Consider the following 17,536-nt stretch of genomic DNA (forward strand, 5'->3'; position numbering starts at 1 on the left):
TGTTATGCTTTCGTATGTTAAGTTAGCAGTGTGGTTAGATAGAGTAGCCCCAGGCTAGATCTCGCCGCAATTTTGGATAATAACTTTTGTAACTATCTTCGTAATATGAAGGTATTTATTATTATTATTATTATTATTAATAAGATTTTTCTTCAGGAGTTCAGACTTCAGGAAAAGAGAACCCTCTTTTATTAACCTGGAAAATTAATATTTTACATAAACTATTTTCTGTTATTGCAATTTCCCATTTTGATTTTAAACTTTTTATTCTCTATTATATGTTTTTTATAAACCACCCTCTATATTAAAGAGATGTACTTTTAACGCAAACAATTCTAATATGTATATTTTCAAGAATATTTTACATTAATTACTGATTTAGATAAATTATTTTTTTAACTATAATTGGAGGTATACTAGTAATATTTATTTATATGACTAGATTAGCATCAAATAAAAAAATTATTTTACCTAAATTTATACTACTTTTTACAGGACTATAATTTGTATTCTTTTATTGAATATTATATTTATAGATAATTTCTATTTCTACCTTGTTTCGTCATCAATTAGAAATTCAAAACAAATAATTCAAGTAAGGTGAATTTTCAAATTAAACGGACTACAACCGTTCAATCTTCGATTATTTTATTTGGTCGAATGCTTAGAACATTGAAAGGCTAGAATTAGTAAACAACAACTTTGTTTGAGTCCAACATGTGCACAGGGGCAAGAGGGGTGTTTTATTTACAAACATATGTGCTGATTCTCTGTTGTCAAGTCGACACAAATTTCCAACGGAGGAAATTTTTAGCTATATTTTAACAAACATTATAACGTTAATGTAACTTATTTCTGTTATATTTTATAGGAAAATTTAAAATAAAAAGTATAAATACTACAATTAACCTATTTTAAGAATAAATATAATATCCTTAAGCAAAAAAAACAAAATTATTAACATTCTTATCCCTAAAACTGCTTCTAAAAAATTTGAAGCGATGTTGTCGCTTCCGGAGCTTAAGCGCCTAAACCATACGCGTTGTGTCATCTGTCAAACGGCTTTTTGTTTATATTCGGGATTCGTGTATTTTCTTTAATTTTTGGTTTAAAAAGGAAAAAAGGCCACGTTTTAGTGTTTTTTTAAATTGCTAGGATGGCAAAAACTTGTGTCGTTTGTGTCGCATCATGATAAAAACGTGATTCAAGCCGATCTTTTCACAAGTAAGTACCGATACTTTCATAACATCACATCATGGGGTAACCATCATCATAAACGTAGAATAGGGGATCTTATAGATATAAACCTAATAAAAATTTGAATGTGAAAGTGTGCGTAAAATACCAACATATTTATATTTTTAAATCTAAATATTTTTTTGAACATATTCATCTATTAATAGGCTATAAAAGATATAAAACTAGAATTTTGTGCCTGGTTTTATTACAGGATTTTATGGTTTTTTTGTTGTTTTGGCAGAAAAAATGCATAATACCTATGTACCTATCTATATATAGTTTGATATCTATGTATAAAGTTAATTTTGTCTTTCTTTAAAATTTGTTCCATAATTTTTTTTGTTTTACCTTATTGCAACTTACAATAATATATATAGTAATTGGCACCACATATTAATTTATTACTGTAATTTTTTTCTGCTTTTTGATTAAATATCAAATACTTATTATAGATTGACCAATGATTATGCCCAAAGGGAACAATGGGTTTCATTAATGGAAATCAACACATTTAAAAAGAACATATTTGTTTGTTCAGATCACATCCTTAGAAGTGATATAAGGGAGATAATATTATCAGTAGCCAGACTTTATTAAAAAAATCAGCTCTACCTCAAAGGTAATTTTTTTAAATATATTTTTCTAGTATATTTATAGGTATGAGTATATTTTACCTTAGAATTATTGATAAAGGTTTGCATGCTTTTATTTACTACATTATGTAAGCTAAAAAAACAACCTTTTAAAACTTGTGCTTGGGCTATGTTTTAAAACATACAGCTTCTTCACAAAAAGTATTAGTGTTACTCATATAAGATTTATTTATACCTAATACTTATTAAATTAGGTATGTGTGTAAAACTATTTTTTTACTAGGATTTCTGATGCACTGGTTAAAAACACAGCAGCCAATAATTCAGTTAATTTACCAAGTGATTTACCCTTCAAAGCTACAGGGGTAGCTTTCCTGAAGAGTGCAAAAACTTCTTTAGCTTTCAAAATGGTATATAGTACAAACAGTGAAGCTAATATAGACACGTATGGATAATTAAAATAGATTAATATTCTTGATACACCAAATTTTGTATAATTACAGATCTGATCATTCATCATCAACAATAACTGCATCTGAGAATTATAGTTCTACAGTAACCGTGGAGTCTAGGTCAACAATTACTATTTCTCATCCAAGCCGTTTTTGTTTAACTGCTACACATTCCCTGACTCTGCCAAGGAAAAGGTATAAATACACTCAAAATAGACTACTAGTTTTATGCCATATCATCCTATTCTATATATCTTATTTAAAAGTGATATGGTATTTTATTGTATTATATTTGTTTAGTTAAATGCAATTAATCAAATGTATGACATTACAAAGATTCTCTATAATAACATACATTTTATTGATCACTTGGATTATCATAATACATTTTTTTAATTTTTTCTTTTTAATTTTGGTAATACTATATTTTTATGTATATTATTCTAGGGTAAAATCAAAATGATATCCTGAGGACCTAAGCACTGATGATTCCACCGTTTCAAGAGCTTAATCACTTGTCACCAGATTATGGAAAAAAAATAAAGAACAAAAAATTAAAATTCGATGATTGCAACAAGCAAATTTGCGCCAAAGAAATTGAATTAGATGTCTCAAGTCATTATTAAAATACTTACATGAAATAATAACATGATTTTATGGAAAAGCCCAACATACTACATATTTTATTTGACTTGTAAAAGCACTTGTTTGTATATTACTACTAATAAACTCTCTAATCTAATCTATTGTACATAGTCTTTATTCTTAGCTTTGTTTTTTAGTATAAATTAATATGATATAATATTTGGTCTTAGGTATTATATAGGTCACTATTAAATGTCTCAAAACCATTATACAGGCTAAATACTCATAATAAAAATCTTATAACCTACAAAAAACCTGCAACTCCTTCACAATTTGAACATCCTTGTAGTTTTAACTTTTTCCGCTGAAGCAATACTGTCCCTTTGAAAAAGTCAGCAGCATAGAAGTATATATTATGTGATGTAAGTAAGTGAGTTTTGTCCAATATAACAATAACAATAAAATTTTGCAAAATGTTAAAAATTTGTGTCTTAAAACATGATTTATTAAGAAATCTATAATATTATATTAATAAAATATTTAATTTCCATAAAAATGCTGCCTTTCATTAGGACCTTCCTCTAATGAAGTCCATTAAAAAAAAACACATAAATAGCTCATAAATGGTAATATTACTTATACTCAAACTCTTTAATTATTAATTAATAAAAATTTATCAGGTAAATATTTGTTGACGACGTCACTGGTAAAGAGTGCTTGTATCTGTGACATAAACAATGCGATCGAGCGGCGTTGCGATGCCATTACCGTTTTCTCGTTTCTTCGTACTTTATTTTCATTTACTTAACTTATATTGACTTCGATATAGAGTATCTTATCAAATTTATTTTTAAAAATGCTTGATATTTTATTAAAGGGGAGCAGTAGTATTGTTTTGTGCCTTCGGAAACAACTGAAAATTTTTATGATATTATAAAGTGATTTTTGCCATTTCTCTATAAGCACTTGGCATCATTGCATCAGAGATGTTGCAAGCAAACAAACCTGCCCATAGTTCCACGGCATGCTACTTCTAGCCTTTCAATGTTCTAAGGTCGAATGGTACATTTGTCGACCATATGTCCGAAATTTTAGCTGTTTAGCATGTTTAAATTGTTTGTAAGAGGCATTTGTCTGCCCCACGATTTTCTGTAGTCAAAACATGGATCAAAGAGTTTGCGTTAAATTTTGTGTGAAAAATGGGATCAAGGGCTCCAAAACACTTGAACTTTTAAAAGTGAAATACGATGGATCTACTTTCAGCCAAACATTTTTTACAATGACGAACCTTACTCTGGAAGAAGGGAAGAAAATAGTGTTGGGGAATCGTCGAATTTGCATCTATTCTACAAGTGTTACTTTTAAGAATCAATCTGTTACAATTTATCATTCAGGCCAACTTATTCCTTAAATTCCCGAAATTAATAACTCTTTCGATTAATCTTGTCAAACAGAGTGAGGAAGGCAATAAAGTAATTTAGAACTTTTTCACTTCAGAAACTTACATCTTTCTAAATGTTTACGTACTTTACGTGTGCGAAGGGAAGGCGTCATGGGATGGACTAAAAGTTTTTACAGCCCTGAAAGTTTCAAGATAACTGACTTTATACAATAAAAAGAAAAGTTTCCTTATTATACCGTTTGTGAGTCCCCTGTAGGCCTGTTTTTCTAACAAAAATTATTGCTAGGTAACGAATGTTTTATCACCTAAGTGTTACAGAATTTTAACAAACCAAAGTTTTCTTAAACATTTTACGCTAATAAAAACTCCATCCAAAGTTTTTAATTGCTTTGTTATAAAAACTTTTGGCTTATCTTATTTTCGGTATGACCCCTCCCCCTCCCCCCGTTGGTAAATAGGTACATTAAAACTCCTGCAATTTAATGTAATCAACTTAACACAATTTTCTTCGCATGAAATATTATAAAATAACAGAGTTGTTGGCCCGAAAGTCCCCCAATAAAAAGTACAACCACCCCGGGTTTGTTGGAGAGATAAGTCTCCCGCTTGGGTCATAAAAAGTTTTCAGCAGAATAGGTTAAATTTAAATTCATGAGCTCCTACCACCCCCTGTATAGGGAAAAACCTTATTCATACATGTGGAAAATATGATGCACGGTGTAAAAAATATATTCCAATTATGGGGTCCGAAAAAACGACAGAACTTTCTTTCGATTTAGTTTTAATTTAACTTTTATCACTTAAAAATGTAGGTCATTTTCCATAAGAGGTAAACCAAACTTGGTCTTTTTAAAAACAATTTTTATATAAAGGGTGCTCGAAAAATTGACGGAGATATTTCAATGGGTGATTTCTTGTAAAAAAATATGAGAAAAAGTTTCTATAAACATGGATCCGGAAATGCACAGTTTTCAAGATACAGGGTGATACATTTTTTTTAAAGATTAATTTTAAATTAAAGTAAATCACAAAATAGGGAAAATAGGGTCAGCAATCGTTTTTCGATGCTTTTATAGTTGGGTTGAGATGGGTTAGGTTGGTTATTGTCTTGTGGGTAGGTCAATAATTTTTTAGGAACTTTTTCCAGAAAAGTTACTATACTAGACCTTTACCGAAAACAAAGTTTTATTTTAAGAATAATCAAAAATATCTCGCCCAATGCCTTAACTAAACGTTTTTAAAGAAATTAATGATTAACCAAAGGCATTTACTTCTTAAAATCCCTAAAGCCTGTAATAGCTTTACAAACCTTTTAATTCAAGATATTATTTATATAGCCTCTAGACTAAGAAATAAACTGTAACTAAACCCAACTAACTTAAACCAGTCCATAAAAGTAAATCACAAAGACACTTACACCGTATTCATCTTGCTATAACGCAAAATTGCCCGCGAATAAAACAAACAAAACCGCCCGTCCAAATACGCACTAAACACCCACAAAGTTACTATTTACATTCAATAAATAAATAAAATCACATAACGCATACATTCCAGGCGAGTGACTCATCATCGTCAAGCAAAAACCTACATAATATATCTAGAATAATTTGAAATAATAATGCTAATAGATTGGCGAAGGCGTATATTTCAACGCGACAAAACCGCATCTAATATGCTATTTAAAATTATCGTAAACGAGTTGGCGAAAGTGCCGGGCATATTTTAGATATTTCAATTATTTCAAATTGGCTCGGACCCCCGTTTAAGGATTCGCCGAGAATTATTTGCTCTAAACCGTGAAACCGGCGATAACGTTGCCAATAGAACCGCATTCTTCAATAATCCAATTATTTTTCACGGTATTTCTAATGCGTTTTTGATAATCTTATATTTAATGAGTGTATGATGCGGCAACGTTGCATTTCGTCGCTTAGTATGTATGAGAGTTTATTATACTGGATGATTGACGACCGTTGGTACGTTAGCCATAATTGGTGGTGTGTAATTTACTGACCAAGAATAAAAGCGTGCTACCAAAGCTATTTACAGAGAGAAACTGTTCAAACTTAATATCTAATAGCAGTATATGTATGACAGCCTGCTACCAAAAAACAATTTGAAGTATCACCCCTCTAAGGGGTAGTTTATTCTTGTCAATTTCTGATAAAAACGTGCTACCAAAACTAGTTACCGCCGGAAACTATTCAAAATCGATAACTGATGTTACTATACATATAAGTGCTTGCTACCAAAAAATAATTGAAATAGCGACCCTCTAAGTGGTAGTTTTGTTCGGTGGGATGCTACTGATGCTAGACTGTTTAGCGGCAGTTAGGCGTTCAGGGGGAAGCCCTCATACTATTTTAGGTGACACTAGCTAGTTGTTAGAGAAAGAAGAGTACTAGATTACTAAATAATAATATAATCAATAAATTCAATATGTAAATGGGAGTATATGAGAGGAAAGCGAGAGGGCTTTTTTTAAAGTTTTACTCTCGGTGAGTACATTTTAACCTCTTATCTTTTACAGAGTCAGTAAATTCTTTATTCTTGTATTTTATTTAATGTTCTCGAGAAATGGCTTCAGATTTGAATGTTACAAAAACATTTAAATTTGAGAATAATAAACAGTGCATCATCTATGGTAGACAGATATATCCTAAGGATTTAGAATGTCTTGTGAAAGATGAAGGAGGTGTAAACTTCAAAGACCTTTATTTGTCAGATGTGATAATTGATGTTTATTTAGCTTCTAGCTTATTTAACTTTTCTAGTAAACGAAAAAAAGATAAAAGCATCGGTTGATATCTTTCCAGTGGAAAGATATTTAGTTAATTTCTTAGAATCAGATAATAATAGTTTCAAGACTGCTGCAAATTATTTTCTAAAATTTGGACTTTACGAAAAGGATATTTTATTAATTTCGGTTTGTAAAAATGAACATTTTGTTTTGATAGTGGTGCTGAAACAGTTCAATACTATACTATGCTTAAATAATATAAGAAGTGATATAGTATGTCGCAATGAAATTATCTTCGTCATGGAAGTACTAAAGTTCGTTCATCAACAAAAGCACATAAGTTTATCCGAAAATTGGAATCTCTACCGGCCAACAGATTTACCTGTTCAGTATAACTCATATGACTGTGGCGCTTATGTCATTCTTCTGTCTGAACTCATAATTACCGGATCTTCCAAGGTTTTAGCATACCATCAATCTCGAGAAATCAACAATTACAGAATTCACATTAAAAAACAACTAACTGATTTATTTTACACTACAACTTCAAATTTCCGTACCTTTGCTTATGATAAAAATATACACACAGAAAAATCCCGATGGATTTTTTCACATTTTGTTGTGTAAAAAAAAAATGTTTAATTTTAATACACAATTGTTAGATAATATCTCACAGTCCTGTATAAAAATTCTCAGGCATTTTGTATATGTTTTAATGTGTATATTTCATACAATTATTGCATATTAAATTAATACAATATAAGTGGATATTAATTATTAAGATAATGTGTATAAATATTCCACATTTTTTTTTTAAATCCAATGCAGTTTGGTAAAAAATCTAATAACCAAGTATATTTTTACTACAATTTTTAATTATTTTTTTATTCTGGCTTGTTTTGATTTTATTCACAATTGTGTAGAATAAAAAAGATTCTTGCTAATAGCCCTTCACAATTATAGAATTTTACACTATGTATTGTGTAGTTATAATACACAATTGTGTATAAAGGAGGACGCGCCCGACGCCCTTGCCTTTGCCGCTAGAACTTCGTTGTTAGCGTCAATGTTGCCAGATTCAATATTAAACAGTTGTAAAGATATGCATCAAAATTTGCAGTTGACATAACGTTGTTAATTGAAAATAATTTAATAGGATATTTAAAAATAAGCCCAATCATCATAAGTTCTAATTTTATTTATTTAAATAATATCGTAATAACACGCGTAGGGAAAAAGGAAACGTAACTTTTTTAATTGGCGGTGTAATCTTTAAGATACATTTGATGGCAGCATTGCTATAATTCCCAGTGCCACAGGTGTTCAACTGTTCATTTTTCAGTACTTCAATCAATCGGCCCGCATTAATTTGTTCTAAGGTTTTTTCGTTTTGTTAAGTGTTAAAATTGCATAAGAAAAAAAATGAATATATTCGTTGAAGATAAACTTAAGGAGTGGGGTTTATTGGACCAACTCCAGGAGCAGTTTGTAGGTAGGTAATTAGGTAAGCACCATATTTTTTTTTGCATTTATTGTATACTTTGGAATTTACTGGATATTTTGATGTTTAGACAGGTAGCTGTTCAGTGATAACTGATAACTTTACTTATAGAATATCCAATTTTAATGTAGAGGCCGGTTAAATTTGTAACCTTTATTGCATTTGTATTTCAATTTGTATTACAAAATGGTATCTACTTAATCATAGCACTGTCTGACAGTCCTGTACCGTCCTTTTCAAGTCCTGTAGTAGTATTGTAAGGAAATTTGAACACCTATACCTACATATACCTACTCACTGTGGGCAGCCACTAGCTCTCACACTCTCTATGGTAACTAAACTATTATCAACAAACTAAAAACCTTTTAAAATTAAATTTTAAAATTTTCCTAAAAATTAGCTAGGCTATTAATATTAAAACAAATAATTAAGATTTTTTTTATTGGATAGGCAGGAAGGCTCCTGTAGAAATATCGTGTCCACCAAGATCCCCTAAACTTACATGGAGCTATAAAGGAGACAGTGTAAAATATCTATGGAAAAAACTTAGGTTTGAAACGATTGAAGAAAAGATTTAATACATTGCTCTAATGTATTAATGGTGGAATTTTCGAAAATATTTCATACAATTAAATAAATTGTTAAAATAAAAAAACAGCTTTTTTTTTATCCTGTTTTTCCCAGGCGCACTAGAATTTATTATTACACAGATTTATGACGAAATTCTCTAAAATGTATTTTAAATTTTTAAACAATTTCTTTATTTTTTTTATACAAATATATTGATTATTTTTAAATTTTTTATGAATATAAATACAAAACATTGTAATAAAAAACTCCAGTTCTTATGTTAATTTGATATACAAACCTAAAATAAGTAACCTACACTATATTTAAATTTATAAAACAATATATAGTAATATTATACACAATTTGTAATAAAATTTAATAGTTGAAATGAAAGAAAATAAAATATATTGTTAAAACAAACTACACTAACGTGTGTATTTAAAATGCACAAATTGTGCTTTTTTACTGAACAATTATATTAAATAAATATAAAATATTGTCGAATTTAAGTACACAAATAGTGTACTATACATACAATAAAATAAATCAAATTGATACACAATTTGTGGATTATAGAACCACAGTTGTTTAAACACAATAGCATAGAGAAATTCTACACAAATTGATTCTGTACCATTTCCAGAATCAAATTGTTTGTAAAATCTATACAATTGTTGAATTTTTATTCACCTATTTTTAAGAGTGTAGTAGAGAAAGGTACAGCAGGGTTTAAAGGAAACATTATCATAAAGGAAAACAACCAACTACCTTACCTAAGCTAAAAATCTCTGATGACATCATTACAATTTCTACAGTGTGTATCAGTTAATTATTGGGATGAGGATACGGCCGGTTTCTGTCATATTGGTGCAGCCAAGTGTCCCAATATTTTTGAAGAGATGATCTTGTGTATGAAATGCTATCATTGGTACCACCACAACTGCATAGGTCTTCAACAAAAGCCCAAACAACTTATCTGTTCAACATGTTAGGATTCATAAACATAATTGGTTAGTTTTAATACTCGCATAACAAATAAAATACATATTATACCAGGAAATGTTAATATATTATAAATTACGTACCAGAAAATTTATATTGCGTTTATTTTACTTCTTCAAATTTTCTAATGCCCAACAACAACAACAAAAATTAAAAATCATGATTAAATAGTCCCTTAAGGTAAATAGGAAGCAAGTTTTATAGTTTAGGTAGCTAATGAAAATTGTCAAAGATAAACCATTCCCTGCTGGCGTGCAACTTCTATTATGATATTCTGGTAGAGAGCATTTATACATATTATAATAGATACCAAGTTTGAATAGTTTCCGACTGTAGGATACTTTAATAGCACGTTTTTAGTAATAATTGTGAAGAACAAACTACCCCTTAGAGGGGTGCTATTTCAATTATTTTTTGGTAGCAAGCACTCATATGTATAGTAACATCAGTTATCGATTTTGAATAGTTTTCGACGGTAAGTAGCTTTGGTAGTTTTATTAGAAATTGACAAATACAAACTACCCCTTGGAGGGGTGCTATTTCAATTATTTTTTGGTAGCAAGTACTTATATATATAGTAACATCAGTTATCGATTTTGAATAGTTTCCGGCGGTAAATAGCTTTGGTAGCACGTTTTTATCAGAAATTGACAAGAACAAACTACCCCTTAGAGGGGTGCTACTTCAATTATTTTTTGGTAGCAAGCACTTATATGTATAGTAACATCAGTTATCGATTTCGCATAGTTTTTGATGATAAATAGCTTTGGTAGCACATTTTGATTTTTGGTCAGCAAATTATTTTTACCCGCCATAATTATATGAAAAACCAAACGTAGCATTATTCTGAAAATTTGAAAGCTACAGTAAAAGACAATGCTCGATCGCTACAAATTATTTTCGACACTGCAGCGTTGCCGCTTATATAGAAAAATGGAAACACCTTTGAATTTTTAAATAGAACACCCTTTATATTTTTAGATATTTTGATTCCCTGCTTCATTTTAAGTCTTTTTTAATCATACATCCTTATACGTATCTCTAACGGTTTTCAAGAAAAAAAATAATATTGCGTGTTTTTAGTTAAAAACCAAAAGGTATAACTAACGCGGATGGTCTCGTTGAATTCAGAATGACAAAACTAAGACAAAACCGTTGGAATTTTTCCGATAGTGCTTATAGAAGTCCGAGACCTCCAAAGTTTGGGATTTTTCATTTTTCGGGTATACCCCTCCGTATCTATAATATCATTTTGATTTTACCCTAGAATAATGTACATTAAAATATAAGATGTGATCTGAACAAACAAATATGTTCTTTTTAATCGTGTTGATTTCGATTAACGAAATCATGATTGTTCCCTTTGGGCATGGTCATTAGGCAATTTATAATAAGTATTTGACATTAATCAAATAGCAAAAAAAACAAAGTTGCATTAGAGTAAAACAAAAAAAAATAATCAACCAAATTTTAGGGACAGACAACATTAACTTTATACATAGATATAAATATCTAAATAAATTTCAAAATTCTTTAAAGGAAATAAAAAAATAGTAATTTCATCTATCTACCTATAACTATATATAGATAGGCACATAGGTATTATGTCTTTATTCTGCCAAAACAACAAAAAAAAACCTAAAATACTGTAATATAGCCAGACTCTTTTACCACCTAGGAGTTAAATGCAGGCGACTATTTAAAAGTACATTAATGATAAATGACCTAAAGCTATGATTTGATTAAATCATGAAAAAAAACCTTAACTTAAATTAAAACAATCAAGAATAGTCAACTAATTTATTCACACATTTACATCGCTAAACATGATCAACTTGACTAAGATTCTCGTTAATCCTCGAGACGTCGTGCGATGTATCATTTGTATCATTCGAGAATGACGGAGAGTCAGCTGATATCTTGGTGTTATCGCTACATTATATAGCACTTCAGCACTACCTTGCTTGTAAACTAGAGGCAATGTCTCGTAGGTTGATGATATTGATGAAATGATTATGATTATGATTGAAAACTTTGCATTTATTTCACCGCATTTAGATCTTCAAAATTTCTCTTTCGTCTATTTTTTTTTCAATTTAATTATTGTTTGTCTCCCTCTCTCCTTTTTTAGTCATGTTCTGAATTATCGGCATTTTGTTAAGAAGTTAATCACTCCAATTATAACATCAACATTTAAAACTGATATCATTATTTTAAATGTGTAGGTCATAAATTATTTTAGGTTATTTGTTGGTTAAACATAATATTATGGTAAATACAATTTAAATCAATCAATATTCCATTAATGTCTGTAGTATGTATCTTCCATAATACACTCCAATCATTTTTTTGTCATTAGGTATAATCTAACAGACCGAAATTAAAAAGACATTTTCTCTAAAGTATATGTCACTTTGATATAAAAAAGAATATATTTGTGGTTGGCATGTTAAGTCTTTTTTGTTGATACGTAATCCTTTATCGGCGACACCTTTTTTGATATAATAAATTTAAATTTAAAAGGGATTATTAAATGCTGTTTTTAAATCGAACTAGGTTACCCAGGCAACCCATCATATATTATTATCGTTAAATATATGTCTCGGAATGGAATATCATACACAGAGAAATCTAGAAAAAATGGGAAATGCATTAACGTGTATTAAACAATAATTACAACAAATAGGATACAAATAAAGAAAACTCAAGAATGTAAATTTGCTCAAAACTAATCAAGGATTTAAAAAACATTTATTTTAGAAAATTGCACTAAAGTACTTTTTCTTTATTCATAATTAATAATAATCATAATATTTACTATAAATCCCTTATGGACGCCATTGATAAGAATTAATTCTTTTCATGGTACAGGGTGTCCCAAATTCAATGGTGACCATTGGGATCTCGGAAACCGTAAGAGTTGGTAAAATGGTATCGGAAAACTAAAAACGGTTTTTCATTGCCACTTTTTTTGCTCTACAACATGATAATCATATACATATCAAATACAGAGTATTTTATAGCTTCAGTTTATATAAAATCAATTTATTTGGAAATCCCATTGATATAACTTTCTTTCTTGCACTCATGGAGTTCTTATGGGAAGTACTAGAAGGAGTTATCGGACATGCAAGTGCGATACCTCATTTTAAAGGCAGTTAAAAATACTTTTTAAAAATGAGAAAATCCAATATGACGCTCATAAGAAAAAATAAAGTTGATGATGATCGGAAAAAAACGAAACGTTGGATAATTTTTTTTTGCGTCATGTTGTAGGACATAAAAAGTGGCAATGAAAAACTGTTTTTAGTTTTTCGATGTTGACAATTTTCGATTTTTTTAAGTATCCGGAATTTTAAAATTTTTTAAACGTAATTTTATTAAGCTCTCAATTGCACAACTTTGTCTCGATTTAACCGACCTTGTAACTCTTACGGTTTCCGAGATTCCAATGGTCATCCTCGAATTTGGGACACCCTGTACGTCGAAAAATACCTCCTGATACTTAAAACACATCTGCGAAAAAAAAATATCTACATTGGTAGTAAAGTAATTAAAAAAAAAAATCATTTTATTAAACGCATTTTATAAACGTCTTTAAATAGTATACAATATACCATACTTAAAACTTTTAATGAGCCTATTTTCTATATCTCATGAAACAAATTTGCAAAAAAATTTACAAAATTTACAAATTTGTCTAGCACGAAAACTGCTAATCTTACTGCTCTTTACTAAAAATATCGTGTGTTGGTTGGGAATATTTAATATACTAAAAGACTTTCTTTAGAACTAGAGTCATCATCGGCAGGCTGAATTTTTATGTTGGGATGTGGGTAGATTTGAGAGAACCGCATATTCGCTTTCTGTTTTAATTACGCGTTCCAATCCAATTTTTCCGTACATCACTGTCGAATTCTGCAATAGCTTGGCGTATGTTGTCAATAGCTACCGCACTCAATGTTACACTTTCGAAGCTGCTGTTTTAAATTTAGCCCAAACTGATTCGATCGGATTAGAGACACAATAATATGAAGGCATTCTTAAAACAGTATGCCCACATCTTTAGGTGATATTGTCAATAAGATACTAATTCGTTTTTTTAAGTTATAATCTTTAATTATATTTAACAAGTTCATAAAAGTTATAATATCTCGTTTTTTCATCCTATATTATTTCAAATTCTTGAATGTTATCCAAACTATTTTTTTCAAATAATGCCGCTGTCATAATTTTATGGTAATCAGCCGAAAATTGAGAAATTAAAAAAAAAAACGCCGTGTAGTATGCTGCCGGTGTACCGCGATCTCGAGATAATTCTAGGAAAAACAGTTTAAGTTTAAAACTGGCCCCGGACTATCGGTCTTTCTGTCATTATTTTTATCGTCATTCAAGTGAGAATATTACGACTATACTACCCATTGCCTTTTAACGCCAAAGCTTCCCTCTTTATAGCACGCATCTGCATAGAACTCGATCCAAGAAACCACTAATATTTTAATATGGGGACAATACAATGTAATTTTATCCATCTCTAGAAAAAACAACTAGATCGTGTGGTTTTAATGGGAAATTCTCTCGGTGCAACCATGGTATCTTGGTGTGATGTTTGGTAAAAAGATCAACTGAGATGCAGCTGAAGCAGTAAAGAAATCAACACCCAAGATAATTCTTATTAATGAGTTTGAGTCTGCAGAACGTCAAATTCAATTATATTGCTTGGAACCGAAATCGAGGGAGTAAAAAGGGAAAGCAAAAACTGTAAAATCCAACCAGATTATTACGAGATTTGATGAGAATTTTCTAAAAAGCTGCTTTATATTTAGATATTTATTTTGTTAAGCTGGATGTTGTTAATTGTGGAGAGTCATGAGATTCACTTAGAATAAATTAAAATCGCACTCATAGGAATAATCTCAATGTCTCAGACAACACATTTAAGGTAAGAAGCTATCTCATTTACTAGTAACATTTGCTGTTCTTCTACTGATTTAGATACTAACATTGAAGAGCCAATATTACCAAATAAATGTAGGTTTGGTGAGTTATAGATTGAATTTAACCAAGATTCAAAAAATACTGGTTTTAATGATTATGGTCCAGATAAACTGTGAAACTAGCATCTGATAAGGTACAAAATTAAAAATACCATCAACATTACTGACTAAAAGAAGTTTTTTTAAAACAATATCTAGATTGCCAATAAGTTTATAATTTCCAAAAGTAATTTTCTCCCTTGGAAACTTTGAGACATAAATCAAAAACAGCGACCTTTTTGACGCCGAAACAAAATCTAAAGAAAGTTGGCAACAAAACAAGTTGGGTATTAAGAAAGAACGAGTTGTTGTTGTTTTCTTAAAAGGCGAATTTGCCGCCTGAAAAACGAGGTAAATTAGAATATAAGTGGTGTGCGCGCCTCCCCCGTTTCACGTGAAAGCTGCCCAAGGAAACTTTGTCTAACGCTTAACGTTTCAGTTAAAGTTTTTTTCGAGAATAGGAAAAAATGACGGGGATTTTTTTAAGTAGTTTGGTTGATGTTTTAATTAGAAAGTTTATTTGGACTTTTTCACTAATTGGGTTAAAAGTTTTTAAAGTAGGTAAACTAGGTAGGTCTAGGTACTTAAAATTATAATGTGAACATTTTTTTTAATCTAAATGGATTTCAATTAAGTTTTATTACCATCAATAATGTCTGATTGTTACTTACATTAAAAAAATAATTATAAAAACATTACCATTAAGTTAATAATATTAAGTTAATAATTCACTAACACAAACATAAGATTTTTTTTCAATCATGCAACACTTGAAGAACGAATTTTGCTTTTCGTTAAACTAAAAAAAATCACTTTTATCAAAATGTTTCTATTTCTATAAATATTTGTTTGACTATTTAATAGAATTTTTATTATAGTATGAATTTCTTACCTTCGATTTGATCCTTCAGTGACACGAGATATAAATAAATGAATATAGATTGAGACATAAAAATGTGTTTTAAGGGATGACTGTGAAGTAACTGAATAAAATTTTTCTCTTAATATATTTTAGGATTAAATCGTGCTAACATTAATAAATTGTAATTATTTGTCAAAATTGCACGTCATAATAAAATCAACACCTTTTACTTACAATTTTTGTTTGCCTCCACTAAGGCGATATAAGGATTTATTATTGAGATGGCACTGAGTCAATTTATTATTTAAAGCGATGCACCTAGGATCCGGGAGGACAATTTATAAGTTATTCAGGACTTGCTATAACCAGCGGCTCAGAGCCGCTTTCCCGAAAACAATATTTTTACAGAAATAAACCTTTTAGTACCGAGCCATAAATTTGACGAGTTTCGCAGGAAAACTTTTGTGTTTCTTCTTCCGTTATATATATATACGCGCTCAGCCAGGTTGGGAAATCATATAAATTTCATAGACTAAAGTTTCGCAGTTTTTCCCATAGAACAAGAAAACTCCATTCGGTGCCTTCTTAAGATACGACACTTTTTGAATGTTACGCGTTTATCATCGTTTGCGCGAATTTTAACCGGAATATTTCTGATGTATGTGTTCACTTACGATCATTCGTTGTAACTTTTTTTAATCTAATAGTATAAAAAGAAGATTTCTGGATATACACCCAAGCAACACATCATATATTATTATTATCGTTAAATATATGTTTTTTAGTAAATTTTTGGTTTTGGTATATTTATCAACCATATATGGAATATCATACGCAACGAAATAAGAAAGAAATATGTTAAGGTGTATGAAACACAATAATTATACCAACTAAGATATACAAATTAAAAAAAATCGAAAAATACAAATTTGCTCAAAACTAAACAAGGATTTGTCAAATAAAATTTATTTTAGAAGAATACAGTGGTGTACTTTTTTTATTAAAGAACATTTACGAAAAAACAAAATTTTCAGGCTAAAAATAATAATAATAATAATACGTTTATTTGCCAAAACTTTACAATTTATTACAAATAAGTATAACAAGTTGCCAATGAGGGCAACTTATTAGTGATGTTTTTTTTTGCCACTACGAGGGTGGTCCCAGAAGTACCCGACCCAAGAAAGAAAACACGAAAATTTTGGAAAAAAAATTATTTATTTTTCAACATAATCTCCTTTCAGCTCTATACACTTTTCCCGTATTCGATACCCTTTTTATAATAAGAACTGTCTTGCGCCTCGAAATAGCCATTAACTGCAGACATCACTTCTTCATCGTTGGAAAATCTTTGACCACTGAGCCAGTTTTTTAAGTTTGGAAACAGAAAATAATCTGAAGAGGGCTAAATCTGGCAAATAGGGTGCATAAAGTAGCAATTCAAACTTTAATTCGTTAATTTTGGCAAAGAAAATAATAGTAAACTAGGAAGTATTCTAAACGAAATTATCAAACATTTAGAAATTTGCTCAAAACAGGAAAATGTCTGTC

At 29.8% G+C, this 17,536-nt stretch overlaps 1 protein-coding gene and 2 long non-coding RNA genes across 6 annotated transcripts in view; 2 read left to right on the forward strand and 1 right to left on the reverse strand.

The window, feature by feature from the left end:
- LOC126747587 (uncharacterized) overlaps positions 1-5,796 on the reverse strand; it is a 28,229-nt gene extending 22,433 nt beyond the window's left edge. Inside the window, exon 1 of the long non-coding RNA XR_007664269.1 lies at positions 5,581-5,796. This is a non-coding gene — a long non-coding RNA (uncharacterized LOC126747587). The remainder of the gene's footprint in view (positions 1-5,580) is intronic.
- Positions 1-17,536, forward strand: part of LOC126747486 (fasciclin-3) — a 630,854-nt gene that overhangs the window by 87,084 nt on the left and 526,234 nt on the right. The window lies entirely within an intron of this gene.
- LOC126747557 (uncharacterized) lies at positions 1,709-3,035 on the forward strand. 2 transcript variants are annotated; one of them, XR_007664232.1, is made up of 4 exons: positions 1,709-1,858; positions 2,116-2,277; positions 2,336-2,479; positions 2,732-3,035. It is a non-coding gene; the product is annotated as an uncharacterized LOC126747557 (long non-coding RNA). The 2 variants fall into 2 exon arrangements; XR_007664231.1 differs by having other exon boundaries at positions 1,709-2,277.

The sequence above is a fragment of the Anthonomus grandis genome, chromosome 2, assembly GCF_022605725.1.
Source record: "Anthonomus grandis grandis chromosome 2, icAntGran1.3, whole genome shotgun sequence".
Classification (NCBI taxonomy): Eukaryota; Metazoa; Arthropoda; class Insecta; order Coleoptera; family Curculionidae; genus Anthonomus; species Anthonomus grandis.